This window comes from Solanum lycopersicum, chromosome 4 (assembly GCF_036512215.1).
Source record: "Solanum lycopersicum chromosome 4, SLM_r2.1".
NCBI classification, from domain to species: domain Eukaryota; kingdom Viridiplantae; phylum Streptophyta; class Magnoliopsida; order Solanales; family Solanaceae; genus Solanum; species Solanum lycopersicum.
The window spans coordinates 19083360-19098117 of NC_090803.1; the positions used below are offsets into that span (position 1 = coordinate 19083360).

The 14758-nt window shown below is 34.0% G+C and overlaps 1 long non-coding RNA gene across 2 annotated transcripts in view; it reads right to left on the minus strand.

Annotated features, from left to right (window-relative positions):
• Positions 1–1854: 1854 nt before the first annotated feature.
• Positions 1855–14758, minus strand: part of LOC109120122 (uncharacterized) — a 33552-nt gene continuing 20648 nt past the window's right edge. The window contains exons 2-5 of one of the 2 annotated variants that reach the window (XR_003246459.2): positions 7353–7415; positions 7165–7271; positions 6962–7078; positions 1855–2138 (exon numbers count right to left, since the gene is read on the minus strand). This is a non-coding gene — a long non-coding RNA (uncharacterized lncRNA). Of the gene's footprint in view, positions 2139–6961; positions 7079–7164; positions 7284–7352; positions 7416–14758 lie in introns of both variants that reach the window. The other variant, XR_002027580.3, reaches the window with a different exon arrangement.

Genomic DNA, 14758 nt, shown 5'->3' on the forward strand with positions numbered 1-14758 from the left:
CAAAGCAATTTTTTTCAAAAATGAAGATTTTAATTGTGAGCATCATTGTACACATGCAACTTTAAAAAACATCACAATTTCAATCTTGCTTTCATTTCTTTACGTATGGAGAAACTTCCTTCTTTAATATTAAACATGCTTATAAACATCATATATAAATACATTGCAATCATTGCTCATGAAAAATGCAATTTTCTAAAAATTTGGACTTCTCTACAGTGAACTCAAAATTTCACTGTCACTTTCTTAAAAATTCTATAATGCACCTTTCATGCAACTTTAACAAGATGGCATGACAATATAAGAGACAAGACCATATAAACATACTCCAAATAGACTTGGCAAGTTACACTAAGTGCAATATGAGAGTAGCATCCCATACTACCACTCCCACTTAATGACCCTTGAGGATTCTCCTGTACTAAGTACACTACTACGCAATTTCTTTAACACTAGACCTTAAGTCATCTAACTTTATATACAATACAACTTAACTCATTCATACACTTCATACTCAAAATTAACTTTTCTACTCAAATCATTCTCCCCCACAAAGTCATCTTCAAAGGTCTCATACTTCAAAGCACTATTATGCCTCTCACAAGGAAGGAACTAGCACTACCATCGACTCATGCACATCAATACTAAACATCAACTCTATTAGTCAAGCATCATACTCTGCTCTTAGGATTTAATCCTAGACAAACTTTCTTAAACATCACCTCATTAGACTCTTAGGCACCACTTAACTCAATCTAATGGAACAAGACTCCTATACCATATATTCATACCACATTTACTGCTTAGTGTAAACCAACACAAGAACCTCAACAAAATCACAAGAACAACTATTAAAACATTAACCACATAAGAGGGTTGCCCTCAACTCCTACAAAATCTCCACATTCTCTTAACATTCCTCAAATTTACACCTTAAAACATTCTACCATCATTGAACATAGTCACAAGATAACTCATTTATTATCAAAGGCACTTTACTGAATCGTTATAACCCTTACTTTGCTTAGAACTACATTACCATAAAGTCTCTCATCAGAATACTTCCAACCTTATAAGTCACACATAGCCGTAAATGTCATCACATCAAAATTTTGAAAACATACATTCATATCTACTCTTATAGCCATAAAACCATCATAACATCAAAACTCATATTTTCTCTCCATCTCCCCTTCCAAGAAATCACAACTACAAGACCATCGTACAAGGGAACATAAGAGACAAATGCCTTATGGAGTTAAGTTCTATGGAACGATTCAAGAGTAATGAATAAACTGAAACTCTGTCGTCCTATAGCCTCTTGTTCATGGATGCATCGCGACTCACACCAATGACCGAGACACCACTAGAGCTTGTGAGACTTTGAGACCCTAAACTATTTCTCATAATCTTATGCTCTGATACCAAGTCTATCACAACTTGAAAGTACCCCCTAGAAGTTAGGTAGAACCCTTGGGTCATTAATGGGCGTACTTGACCCTTTGGAGTGTTGTATAAGCCCTTTAAGTATCATTCATTACATAAATCATGCAAAGTAGTGTGGAATTAAACTACCCCCTCAGATATATGAGAACATACTTTATATTGAGAGAAACTTTTGCAAGCTTTGCCTTCTAGACTTCAAGCTTGCTTCCAAAACATTACATATAGAGTATAGAAAAGTATTAGGTTAGTACAAAACAATTTACTAAGTATGGCATGTAACGATCCAAAAGTACACCCTAGAAGTTAGAACGTCCTTGTGTCTCTATACGGCAAATAAGACTTCAAGAAATCTCATCTAGGACACTGGTATAATTCATTGCATAATAATCCAACCAAAATGAGTAAGAATTTAAAATTTTATTCACACACGAAGAAATCTTTCCATAAATATTACACAAGCGGAAGACTTTAATTTAGAACATTAAACCTTTACAATATCTCCTTGTACCATATAAACTTTGTAGTATACAACAATTGGGACTAAACCCATACAAGACATAAAATAACGACTAAGATATAAAGGAACACGTGGATATTGTCCTCGAATCGATGAGGAATCACCAATACTTCATCTTTAACCCTAAGAAACCTATCCATCCTCCATGGCATATCAAGACTTCCAATTCCCTACACTTTAATCAAAAAAGGAGAAGAAAGGGTTAGCACAATAGACGCACTAAGTATGGAAGCCATGCAAAAAAAATGAAAAAGGGACATTTAGTTTATAACATGCTTTTAAGAAATTTTGATTAAAACATCATACTATAATCATAAGAACAACATTTAACAACTTAGAAACACATAAGAAATAATTTAAACAATTAAACACATTTTTAGAAAAATATCACAGTGAACTACTTCACTTCACAGTTTCACTGTTACAGTGAAGTGCCTTAGCTTTACTTTCACATACCTTTTAGCATATATTACCCTCACATAGAGCTATCTTAAGAGTCATTTCAGTAAGACAAAAAGAGACCGCACATACAATCTCTTACACACACACATAAGAGATACTATAGACAACCCAATATATAATCATTCTCAATTCATTAGCATTCATATATTATGACATTCTCTCCAAAAAGGTTATCAAAAGAATTACTTAAGTAAATCAAGAATGTAACATCCATGAATGACCTCTTAAATATTACCTATGTAATCCTTATGACTACCTAAGGCTTAGATCATGTACACAAAATCAACCATCTTCCCTAACTAGATTCATTCTAAATACTTATGTAGGTAACATACGAAGTGACCATTCGTATGCCCCCTTCTCACCTTAACTAGATAACATTTAACTACTCTAGATAAGTACTGATTCATTTAACATACTTTCTTAACTTAAGTCATTACATTCATTAGTTTATTTAAGACTCTTTCATCACATAAGGACATTCAAGTACTGGTCTTGGATAACAATTCCCTACACATTAGTCAAAAAGGGAAAATAAAGGGTTAGCATATTAGACGCACTAAGTATGGAAGCCATGCAAAAAAAATGAAAAAGGGTCATTTAGTTTATAACATGCTTTTCATGAATTTTATTAAAAAAATTCATACTATAATCATAAGAACAACATTTAACAACTTAGAAACACATAAGAAATAATTTAAACAATTAAAAACACAATGAACTACTTCACTGCACATTGAACTTCTTCATTGTTACAGTGAAATGCCTTATCTTCACTTTACATACATTTTAGCATATATTACCCTAACTTAGAGCTATCCTAAGAGTCATTTTAGTAAGACAAAAAAGATACTGCACATAAAATCTATTACACCCACACTTAAGAGATCCTATAGACAACCTAATATAGAATCATTCTCACTAAATTCATTAGCATTTATATATTATGACATTCTCTCCTATAAAGGTTATCAAAAGAATTAATGAAGTAAATCAAGAATATAACGCCCATGATTGACCTCTTAAATATTACCTATGCAATCCTTAAGACTACCTAAGGCTTAGATCATGTCCACAAAATCAACCATCTTCCCTAACTAGATTCATTCATAAGACTTATGTAGGTAAGATACGAAGTGACCATACGTATTCCCCCTTCTCTCCTTAACTAGACAGCACTTAAATACTCTAGATAAGTATTGATTCATTTAACATACTTTCTTAACTTAAGTCATTACATTCATTAGTTTACTTAAGACTCATTCATCACATAAGGACATTCAAGTACTGGTCTTGGACAATACATAGGGACTTTAACTAACACTTTCAAAGACTATTGTGTAATCTAGATAGTGTCTCATACCATGATCTAAACTTCATAGAACTTATCTAATGCTAGTGGGTATCCCACATTATGAGCATAGGCAATAACTAACATAGACTATGATATAAAAGCATGGAATTTGGAATTCTAACCTACTCCGATGAGGGTGTTCTACTTTCCAATGGTAGGACATGGACACATCCCATGTAGTCACATGGTTAAGGAATATGAACGGTGTGCTTTGTATTCTAGTCTCATCCTTTAATTGTAAATACTTCTCTTGCCATACTCTCTCAGTGCTAGCCTTTGTTTTCATAGAGTAATTTACATTAAAGGTTCATGTAAAGGGCTTCATACAAAGTTCATAACCCAATCTCATTAACGCTACAAAAGAGTTCCTCTAAGGCTACCTTCCAATGGTGAAAATAAGTTCATCATGACTTTCCTAAGGTTTGATATGATGTCGTTTAACCCAATCAACCTTAAGTTTATCATTCCTTTATTTGAAGCATACCATTACGGCTTTCGACTACAATATTCATAACCTTACCACTAGGCTCAACGTTTCACACGAAGACCCTCTTAACATCATTTAAGGTCACATGTCATTCATACATACAATAAAGAGAATTTAGAATGATAAGTCAAGACATCTCATATTCACATTAATATATTTATCAAGTATGGGACACAAGTCAACCAAGACAAGGCACAACCTACTTACTGTAACACATATTACATGTCATTCTTTAAGTCACATAGGAATAACCATGATCATCTTTATGTAATCCTATACACTAAAATATAATCATCAATATAACCATAATAGACTTATATAGTCAATTAGGGATAATCATACACAAACCATAAGACTATACACACAAAACCCTAAATAGTCTAACATGATCACCTAAGTAAGATCAATAGAAGAAACAACATATACTTTCACATTAATTATCATATAGGTAGATATTCTCGTACGTCACATATTAAACTACACAAATGAACACATTACTTCATGTAGTTGATCACAAGGTCATAATCATCAAATACATAAAGTAACGGCGACAAGGCCACATCAATTACAAGTAAAGTACATAGCACTAAACCATTAGTGGACCATATAAACCACAACAAAATTGAAGTATAATTAACATAAAATAAAGGGAAATATGGAAGTCTACTACCACTCCATTCTCAACCCCTCAATTCGATGCGAAATCATCCAATTCAATACCATAAGACCCTTACTAATGGTCATGAACATCAATACAATTTAAAAATTATCATAGTCAATGAAACAAGGTCGATTCAATAGAGTTTAATCAATCTAATTTAACCTATATATCAATTAAATGCAATTATTACATCAACCAATATCCTATAGAAAACTACAGTAGAATTCGTAATTATTAGATCAATATCACTTAACCCATAACTTAGTCAAAACTAGGGTTAATAGGTTAATTTAATAAAAAATCATTAAATTAATAACAATTCAATAACTAATCAATGCTTAAAAAACATTAATACAAGAATCCATGCATAGATCATGAAATTCTATGATTCATCTTTGAAATTCTTGGATAACATCTTTGAAAGATGGAATTTTTGATGAATACAATTTCAAAGATGAAAATCGTACCACAATGAAGCTAATTCTTCAATTTGATTAAGAATCTCCACTTAATTCTCCAATCTAAGCTCTTTCTTGAGTTTTGGCTCCAATGGATTTCTAGAGAATTCCTAATGGAATTTGGGTTTTGATTTTGAAGAATAAAATCTTCTAAGTGTTTTAGGCTTATAAATACATTTAAAATCCCATAAAGACCCAAGGAACCTCCAATACTCTTATTAGGACGTGGGGTGAATATAAAACTTTACCCCTCAACTTAAAAGTTGCCTGTGCAGGAAACACAGACCATCAACGATTGCCCATCGATGGCCCGTCCCTTGACCAACGAACTATACTATTGGTCAATGGTTTGGGGTTGTGGCTTGTCTTTGGATGCATCTTCTCCCACACCTATGTATACAACAATTCCACCCATCGATGAGGCGTTGACTGGCCCACGAGTCGTTGATTGCCTCAGTCATTTGGGGTTGTATTGGACAATCTTGGATAACAACTTGGGTCCTTCCTCAAGGATCATTAACATAATCATATACGATTTTAGGACATATCATATGAATTTCATCCAAAACAAACATGTAAAACACAAAGAAATATGTGTAGACACACAAGGTCGTGCGCAAACCATTCGAACATCATGGATGTTCTTAGATGTTTGACCTCCAAAATTCACTAAACATGACACACTGCCTATATAAAACATAAAAACTAATATAAGGACATCATAACCTCATGAATCACATAAAAAGACATAGAACCACATATGAGGAACATAAGTGACTTAGACGTCAAATGTCTTGGTCGTCCCTTTACGTTTGACTTCAAAATGCACCTAAACTCTTAAACACTACCTCAATACCATATTATAGACCTATTTTGGACCTTAGACCATCATTAACAACATGTTAGGATCTATTCCACCTAGGCCATTTTCTAGATCTTACATTTCCCTCACTTGGACAACATTCGTCCTCGAATGACACTTACCACTCTTTGAACACTTCCAAGAAAAGAGATTCAACTAGCAGATCATAACCATTCCATATAACACCTAATAAAATTCTAACATATAAGAGAACATCTATTTTAGATAGTCTAGAGATTCACAACACAACAATAAACTGTAAGAACATTTTATGACTCATTATGTTATAAAACTCACAAGCTTCATTCCAAATAGCAAAAACTCATTTTATATTCAATATCATACTCAAATTAGTTCTAACCACATTACAACAATTTTAAACCAAAGAATGAATTAATCAATTTTTAAAAAAATTTAATAGTGAGCAGTCCAATGCTACAATAATTAGGCAATTTTTTTCAAAAAAATGCAACTTTTAGGTAATTGATTATAGAAACATGCTAATATGCAAGGTAAAATCATATAAACACATTTTTCCACATAATCATAATTTCATAAAATACACAGTACAAGAAGTTAATGAAATTCAATTTCAACGAAACTCCTAAACATAATGCACATACAACATGCTTCTATGACTTTTTATCCCATCTACCAACCATACTCCCCCTTTAAAAGAAACTCATATAACTAAAAGGAAATGAAAGGACTTACCCTCATCATCTTCACCATCATCCGGCTTCTCTCCTCTAATCCGGAGTGTATAGAAATGCCTCGTTTCTTGAACATCATCTTTTGAAACATTTGGAGAAACTTTTTTACCCTATCTTCCTATAGAAGAAATGGAAGGACAATCTCTCACCTTGTGTCCATCATTTACACAATCAAAGAAACTCAAGTACCCCTTAGACACTCACCATAATGTCTCTTTCTACAAGTGACACATGTAGGTTTGACATTTTAAGAACGACCTCTTTTCTCCAATTTCACCTTAGCACTCCTAGATTCCTCTTGAGTATTAGACCTGTTCTTAAAACTTGAATCAACATCAGTCGGTATAAGTCATCACGATAAAGTCATGAATTAAAGAACACAAAACCCCTACCTCCTCCTCTTCCATAGTCATCAACATGGTCTTACAATCAAGCAATCCAAATTCATTCATCAACTGATACAACAACATCATAGAATAGTAATTTACACATAAACCAAGTAAATTACATCACTACTATACAATTCAATTTAAGATCACAACCTAGGATGTAGGGGAAAAGGTTATCCTCCACAAACTAGGTCAATATATCAAGAAATAGCATTATTGAATCATAATAAATCTTAATAAAATAATATTAACCAAAATAAACCATAGAAAAATCAATTTAGAAGATCAAATTCATAATAGACAGAAACCCACATCAAACTCGTCTTTTGAAAATCAATTTTGGAAGAAACATTTGGCGAAAGGAATCAAAAAGGTGAAGAGTTCCCATAACTTGGTATTTTATGAAGATTTATGGAACAATACTTGACTTCTATTCCCTAAAACCTACCTTGAACTTTGGTTGGATTTTCTTTGGGAGAGAGAGAGAGTAGAGAGAAGGAAGGGCACTTTGAGTTTGGGAATTGAGATGAGTTTAGTTGAGTTAAGGCTTTGGGTAGGTTATATAGTTGATTAACTAACATAATTAAATACCCCATAATAAATAATTAAACCCCTAACCAAATTAATTAATTAAACTAACTAATTAAAACTTGACAATAAAATAGTGGCCCTGACTTACGAGACCCCGACATATGGGCCATAGGTCAGTCAACGGCCAAGACCCCCACTGTCTTATGTAGTCGTCATTTTTGTAAGCGAGTTACCAAACTGGAACATTTTACAAAAATTATAAGTGCCCATCGATGGTGGCCATCGACACCTCGTCGATCAGGCCAATCCTTGTAGCATAACACCGTCTAACGACTATCTCAAGAGAACTTTTGGCCACAATGCAATGATCCTCCTCAAGGACCCTTTGGGAAGTCCTTGAGGATTCGTAACCAAAAGTTTTGACCCTAAAAAAAACTTTAATATGTGTTAGACACCTTACCACCAAATTTTATCATATTCTATCTCTTAAAACCTAGTCAAATATGCAAAGGCATGCTAGCACCTTTTGCACTACTCTCCGACGTCATGGACGTTCCTTGATGTTTTGAATCTAAAACTTATTAAATGAATTTTAAGCATTAAATTTGACCGTAAACAAAGATACAACCTTTAAACACTCATGTTAGGCTCTTAAATAAGTCTTAGACTTTCATAGTGTTACACTAAATATGGTTCATGAGCATAAAATCATGAAATGCATGAGAAAAAGCACAATTAGTGAAAACCATGTTTAGTGTCAATTAAATCAACATACACATCATTATAAGTCGAGCCAACATATAAGAAACTCAAGAAACACTTGTGCAATGCCAAGAATAGAACTCCATAACCCTATCCAAAGCTAAATATCACAATGAGTCATCTACTTCACACATACATCATAACTCCATATTTTATCATAACATACTTGATTCATAAGGTCATATATAACTTGATATACATACCATGAAATCAACTTAATCATACAAGACCACTACTAAGAACCTCCATTGGGATCCCACATGTTTAATGAGTAATAGAAGTCACATACTCTCCCTCACCCATTGTAGTAAAAACTAATATAAGCCCCTAGTAATATCTCACATACTTGACTTATTCATTTTTAATTATTAAATTACGGAAAGAAGTGCAATATACAACATGAGACCATGTGAGCTACATGGAATTTTGTGTTATCATCTCACACCGAAAAGAGAGGGTTAACACTTTCCTAAGGTATAACCAATCAACATAGCTATCTAAGTGTATCCACTAAGTTATAGTCCCATGTGGGCACATAGTTAAGGGTCAAGGAGATTGTTTCTAGAAACCTTGACATACTCACTTGGGGGTTTCCATATCATGAGACAACACATATATTGGAAATCCATGCTTACTAAATATGAAGAAACCCATGTGGGAGGCAGGACATACTAAACATTAAACCTCTATCTCATTTACGTTCCCTTTCGGTGATAAGCACTTATTTCCTTTAGTAGTAATCTATACTCTTTATACAAAATCACATTAGTCCCTTCTTAGAGTACTATGTGAATATTTCATCATAATAGCTGATAGATATTATAAGTGAGAACTACCCTTTCACTTTAGAAAACCACATACAAATGAGTAAAACTTTCACTCTACAATTAATCGTAGTCATGAGAAGATACTTTCAATCATATAATGATCATATCTTAAAATACTTTCATACTTAATAGTCAATTCAATAGTCTAGGTTTAAGGTTAAGGAATACATACTATCAAATCACAACCACACATTATACATAGACGCATTACAAGTAAATCATACATGATAATTGAATTCAAGAAGAACGAACCTTAAGGGTTTTTCTTCTCACATGGTTCTTCTTTGAAAAATGAAATTATAAATCAATTGTGATGAATTATGTTGTTCAAGTATATATTGATGGTTAATTGATTATTTACTATGATATTTTCACTTGACCCATATCTTTCCCCCAATTTCATGAAAACCTTGAATAGATATGATGAATTGTGAAGATCATAAACATGTAGATCGAATATGTTGTTGTTAATTATGTAATATCTTCTTGAATTTACATTTTTTATGTAAATGTTTATGTATTTTTAGTAATGGATGTATGAATGTTCTTGGAAGGGGAAAAGAAAGTATGTTGAATTGTTCTTCTTAAATTCAATTGTGAATCATGGGTTACTTAGATAGTAATGTTTCTATGTATAATGTGTGGTTGTTTTGTAATCATAGTTGTTGCTCATCCTTAATCCTAGGAAATTGAATTATACATGAGCTACGTATTCATGTTATGTTACGATTATTGTATGATTGAAAGTAGTTTCATATTAATATGATAAAGTATTAAGTAAAATGTTTACTTACTTTTATGTGGTCTCTAAAGTGAAAGGATAGTTCTCACTCATGAATTTCTATGATCTATTATGATAAGAAGTTCACATAGGGTTCTAGAAGAGACTAATGTGATCTTGTATGATGAGTATGAACATTACTAAAGAGAATAGATGCTTAGAAGTAAAAGGGCATGTAAATGAGATGGAGGTCTCACATTTACTAAGTCCGTCCTCCCACATAGTTTCCTCACTTTAGTATGTTTGGATTCCCTAGTTACGTGTTGTCTTATGAGATGGAAACCTACATGTCTACTAAGTCAAGGTTTCTAGCAACAATCTCCCTGACCCTTAACTATTTGCCCACATAGGACTCTAGCTTAGTGCATCCAGCTAGATAGCTACGTACGAATGGTTACACATTAGACAAGTGTTAAGCCTCTCTTTTTGTTATGGGAGTAGAACACAATATGCCATGTAGCTCACATTTTCTCTTGTTGGTTATTTCACTTATCTCCCTAATCTAAAAGTAAATGAATATGTTAAGTATGTCAAGTCTTAGTACGGTTGTCTTAAGGTCTACCACATAATATAAGGGATAGTATGAAACTTCTCTTACACATTGCACATGTGGGATCCTAAGGGATGGTTTTATTATTGTTCTCTTATTAGTATGATTATGATTATGATTATGATTATGATTATTTTAAGTAGTATTGATGTCTAAAGCATGTTATGGAAATATGAGAATATCTTGCAAGTATGAAGTGGGTTTCTTAATGTGATACTTATCTTTGGATAGGGTTATGGGGATTTATCCTTGGCATTGCAAAAGTATTGCTTGGGTTGTATACTTGGTTTGATTGATATTATGTTGAATTAACTTTCTATGCTTATATATGTGTGAATGTTGAGTCTAATTGATAGAAAGCATAATGTTTATGAAAATGTCCTTTTCTTATGCATTAATGATTTTTATGTATAGAAGTCGTACTTAGTAAATGTGATTTGTACTAACCCATATTTCTCCCTTTTTCCCAAACATTTTAGGTTCGGACCATTGAGGAGATTCATAGCTATTGGATAAGAAGACTTGGATCTTCATAAAGTCGATTGATTAGTCTTCATGAATTTCGAGGATAGAGAAGCCCATCAAGCCTTATTAGTTTTTTCTATGTTTTGATACAATTATTTCATTCTCATGTTGTGACTTCCTTGTAGCCTATATGGGCATATTGTAATTGACCCAGGTCACTGCCCAAACTATTGTGATTCACTTTGTGGTTAGTTAAATGTTAGACTATCTATTGGACCAAGTGAGTTATAAATGCTATGTGAGAAGCCTATGTAAGTTTCATAAGTGAGGGGTGTAAACCCCATAAGCGATATGCGAGGAGTATAAGTATATTTTTTTAAAAGAAAACTTTTCATTTTTCCATATTTTCTTTACCTATGATGTGCTATGACGAATGCTAAGGGCTTTTCTAAGTCCTCTTCGAGGACTAAGACGTCGGTTACACCTAGTGATTAATTTGGATCGTAAAAAACTGGGTATAAGAGCATGATGTTGAGGGATCTTAGGGTTGATGTCTCACTAAAAATGTCTATTTAGGGTCTTATTCATAATTGTGAAGCGTGCCACACTTATGAATGAGAGACTATGTGATGCTTAGGAACTTTCACTCTCTTGTTATTCTTTAGTCGTGCCTGAAAGTCTTGGCTTTATTCAATACTTTCTTATAATCTCTTTCTTGAGCTTATAGGAAATGGATAAAAGAAGGAACAACGCTTGAAGGGTCAAAGAGGAGAATTTGAATGAGGCAGTTCCTCCTCAAGTCCTCAAAACCCTCAAGTCCCTCTTTAATAAGGGGTTATGTCTATATTGAGATAAGGTCGCCGTTCGTATCTTGACTCAAGTGTTGGCTACCCTAGTTTCTAGCGATACAAGGGTGCAAGTGAACCCCAATGCTAACACCACCACTTCAAGGAGTTGGGATTTCACAAGGATGAATCCCCCTACTATCTATGGTTCTAAGGTGGAGGAGGACCCACAAGGGTTCATTGATGAAGTGATGAAAATTCTTGATGCTATGGATGTTTCTTCTAAATAAAAGTCAGAACTAGCCGCCTAACAACTCATACATGTGTCTCAAGTATGGTTTGAGAAATTTAAGGATATGAGGCTGGTTACAGAAGGCTGGATTACATGGGGGAGCTATCAAGACAACTTTACTTGATAGGTTCTTTCCCTTGGAATTAAGGGAGAAAAAAATGCAAGAATTTATCAACCTTCTTCAAGGGGGTATAGCGTGAAGGAGTATATTCTCAAGTTCACTCAACTATCAAAACATGATCCTACTACTATTGCGGATTCTAGGGCTAAGATGAACAAATCTTTCATGGGGATATCCTATCTTGTGGTCAATGAGTGTAGGTCGCCTATGTTGATTCCTAGCATGGACATATCTCGTCTCATGGTTCATGCCGAACAATTGAGGAGCAAAAGCTTAATAAAGTTGGTAGAGAGTTAAAGAAGGTAAGAACTGAAGATGGGAATTCTTCCAAGACTAAATCTGAGGTGTAAGACAAACGAAGGTTCAAAAGGAGGTTTTTCAACCAAGGAAGTCCTAATTCTCCATGGTTCAACAAGAGTAAGGTGTCTACTCCTAATCCCCAAAAGGGGAAAAGTGGTAGTACTTATGTTGAGAAGCCTTTTTGTTCAAAATGTGGTAGAAAACGTGATGGTAAGTGCCTAGTTGGCATAGGTAATTGCTATGGTTGTGGCAAGAGTGATCACATGAAGATATATTGCCCTTTGATTAAAGCTCAAGGAAGGAAAAATTCTCAAGCTCAAGCAAGTTCCCCAAATCCGGATGCTCCTAAGAAGAATCACTTTATGCTCTCCAATTCCAAGGTGATCAAGAGAGCTCATGGGATATGGTTACTAGTATGTTACAATTATTTTCCTTTAATGTATATGCTTTGTTGGATTTGGGAGCTACAATGTAGTTTGTGACCCCTCTTATATCCATGAAATTTTAAATACTACCCGACATATTAGACAACCTTTTATGGTTTCTACCCTGATAGGTGATTCTGTGGTGGCTAAAAGAGTCTATAAAGGTTGTCCTATTTCATTTCCCAATAGAGTTACATTAGTTGACTTGATAGTACTTGATATGATAGATTTTGATGTCATATTGGGAATGGATTGGTTACATGCCTTCTTTGACTCTATTGATTGTAGGACAAGGTAGTCAAATTTCAATTTCCAAATGAACCCATTTTTGAGTGGAAGGGAGGAAACTCAAATCCTAGGGGAAATATTATTTCATTCCTAAAAGCTTGCAAATTGATTGCAAACGGTTCTCTCTACCACATAGTAAGAGTTAGGGATCTTGGATCAAGGTCCCTCCAATAAAGTCGGTACCCTTAGTGAGGGAATTTCCGGAGGTCTTTCTCGATGATCTTCCTGAAATTCCTCTTGAATGAGAGATTGACCTCACCATAGATTTATTGCCTGATACATAACCTATTTCAATCCTTCCTTATCGGATATCCCTGACAGAGTTGAAGAAGTTAAAGTCTTAACTTAAAGATTTTTTTTGATAAGGGATTTATTCAGCTAAGCATATCTCCATGGGATGCCTTGATATTGTTTGTAAATAAGAAGGATAGGTCGTTGATAATGTGCATCGATTATCGTCAATAAAACAAAGTCACAATAAAGAATAAGTGCCCGTTTCCTAGGATTGATGACTTGTTTGATCAACTCCTGAAAACGAGTTTCTTTTCAAATATTGACTTGAGGTCGGGTTATCATCAAATTAGAGTGATAGGATTGATATTTCTAAAATGGCATTCCGAAAAAGATATGGTCACTTTGAATTTCTAGCGATGTCATTTGGTCTAATTAATGCCCCGACGACTTTCATGGACCTTACTAATTGAGTTTTTAGAAATTATGTTTATTTGTTTGTGATTGTCATTATTGATGATATATTGATATACTAGGAGATCAAGAGTGTCCTTTGAGGATAGTTTTGCAAGTTCTCAAAGATAACCAACTTTTTTCGATTAATTTAGTAAATGTGAATCTTGGTTGAGGTCGGTGGCATTTTTTGGCCACATTGTCTCTTGTGAAAGGGTAGAGGTTGATTTGAGAAAGACGGGAGTGGTCAAGAATTGGCCAACACCTTTTAATCCTACAGACATCTGAAGTTTTCTAGGGTTGGCCAGTTACTATAGGAGGTTTGTTGAGGGATTTTCATCTATTGCATCTCATTTAATGGCTTTAACCCAAAACAAAAATCCATGTTCGAGTGGTCGGGACTTTGTGAAGAAATTTTTTAATAGATAGATTCACCTCCACTCAGGTATTGACTTCACGGGAGGGTACCGACGAGTTTGTGGTTTATTGTGATACCTCCCGAGAGGGTCTAGGGTGTGTGTTTATGCAACATAGCAAAGTATTAGTGTATGCCTCTAACTTGCGGTCGTGGTTTTTGCATTTTAAATTTTGAGACATT